The sequence below is a fragment of the Urocampus carinirostris genome, unplaced genomic scaffold (assembly GCF_059441175.1).
Source record: "Urocampus carinirostris isolate Australia breed hairy pipefish unplaced genomic scaffold, RoL_Ucar_1.0 HiC_scaffold_55, whole genome shotgun sequence".
Lineage (NCBI taxonomy): Eukaryota > Metazoa > Chordata > Actinopteri > Syngnathiformes > Syngnathidae > Urocampus > Urocampus carinirostris.
In genome coordinates, this window is record NW_028283162.1 from 67,501 (window position 1) to 70,000 (window position 2,500).

Sequence of the window (2,500 nt, forward strand, 5' to 3'; positions counted from 1 at the left end):
CGATAATACGCGCGCATATCCCCAAACACCGGCCCGATAATACGCGCACAATTCCCCAAACACCGGCCCGGATTTCAGCCACTAGTGGCGGGCACAAGTCCCCCAACACTAGCCAAGTTCTCAGCCACTAGTGGCGGGCACGATTCCCCAAACACCGGTCCGATAATACGCGCGCATATCCCCAAACACCGGCCCGATAATACGCGCACAATTCCCCAAACACCGGCCCGGATTTCAGCCACTAGTGGCGGGCACAAGTCCCCAAACACTAGCCAAGTTCTCAGCCACTAGTGGCGGGCACAATTCCCCAAACACCGGTCCGATAATACGCGCGCATATCCCCAAACACCGGCCCGATAATACGCGCACAATTCCCCAAACACCGGCCCGATAATACGCGCGCAATTCCCCAAACACCGGCCCGATAATACGCGCGCAATTCCCCAAACACCGGCCCGATAATACGCGCACATTTCCCCAAACACCGGCGCGGATTTCAGCCACTATTGGCGGGCACAAGTCCCCCAACACTAGCCCGGGATTCAGCCACTATTGGCGGGCACAAGTCCCCCAACACTAGCCCGGGATTCAGCCACTAGTGGCGGGCACGATTCCCCAAACACCGGCCCGGCGCTGAGTTTATGGCCTCCGAAAGGCCCATACATTCAGACGGGTCCATGTATTTTCAGTTTTCCGTAGCAGGTGTGATTGTTTGTTTAATTAGGTAGTTTGTGTTGGTGACGGTGTTCCTAACTGTGGTGGCTTGTTTGTAGAATGTGGGGCCCTGCGTTTGTGTTATGTTGATTTCTGGTAATTTACTTTTTACTAAGTAGTCTTTCAGGTTTTTGTTTCTTTTAAAGGCTGAGATGATTTTGTAATCTTGGATTATGCTTGTGTTCTGTAGTGTCTGATTTATATTTTGTCCATTCATTCAGACGGGTCCATGTATTTTCAGCGACAGCCGCAGTACCGCCAAAATCCATGCAGCGGCGCTGGATTTATGGCCTCCGAAAGGCCCATTCATTCAGACGGGTCCATGTATTTTCAGCGACAGCCGCAGTACCGCCAAAATCCATGCAGAGGCGCTGAGTTTATGGCCTCCGAAAGGCCCATTCATTCAGACGGGTCCATGTATTTTCAGCGACAGCAGCAGTACCGCCAAAATCCATGCAGCGGCGCTGTATTTATGGCCTCCGAAAGGCCCATTCATTACCAACGGGGCTGCAGTAGCATCCCGCGGCCACGCAGGGGCAGATATTGTGAGGGAATTACATGGTAGTGGACGGAGCGCCCATGCATTTCCAATGGGAGTGCAGTACCTCAAAAATCCGCTCCAAGCCACCGAACTTGAGGGCCCGACGTTCCCTCAACACTAGCCCAGTGCAATCGACATTTCGTTCTGTGTACATTGTTACACAGAATGACAATACAAGGGAATTATTATTATTATTATTATTATTATGTATTCAGCCACTAGTGGCGGGCACAATACCCCAAACACTGGCCCGGCGCTGGCTGAGTTTATGGCCTCCGAAAGGCCCATACATTCAGACGGGTCCATGTATTTTCAGTTTTCCGTAGCAGGTGTGATTGTTTGTTTAATTAGGTAGTTTGTGTTGGTGACGGTGTTCCTAACTGTGGTGGCTTGTTTGTAGAATGTGGGGCCCTGCGTTTGTGTTATGTTGATTTCTGGTAATTTACTTTTTACTAAGTAGTCTTTCAGGTTTTTGTTTCTTTTAAAGGCTGAGATGATTTTGTAATCTTGGATTATGCTTGTGTTCTGTAGTGTCTGATTTATATTTTGTCCATTCATTCAGACGGGTCCATGTATTTTCAGCGACAGCCGCAGTACCGCCAAAATCCATGCAGCGGCGCTGAGTTTATGGCCTCCGAAAGGCCCATTCATTCAGACGGGTCCATGTATTTTCAGCGACAGCCGCAGTACCGCCAAAATCCATGCAGCGGCGCTGGGTTTATGGAATCCGAAAGGCCCATTCATTCAGACGGGTCCATGTATTTTCAACGACAGCCGCAGTACCGCCAAAATCCATGCAGCGGCGCTGTATTTATGGCCTCCGAAAGGCCCATTCATTCCCAACGGGGCAGCAGTAGCATCGCGCGGCCACGCGGGGGCAGATATTGTGAGGGAATTACATTGTAGTGGACGGAGCGCCCATGTATTCCTATGGGCAATGCATTTCCAATGGGAGTGCAGTACCTCAAAAATCCGCTAGAGGGCCCCGAACTTGAGGGCCCGGCGTTCCCTCAAGTGCCGATTTTATACCCCCTTCTCCAGCCGACAGCCAGAATTATATTAGGGACTCGCAATTTTGAGAGGTGAGCACCAGGGCTAATCAGCGGCCACCCGTGACCATTGAGTCCGACAGAGCAGAGGCTAGGGGCGGCCTCGCATCTCGCAATTACCGAGGGAAGATGCCGGTTCTCGAAAAATTTCTAAGTTTTTCAAATTTTAAAGTATTGAAGTATTTAGGGCGCTTCC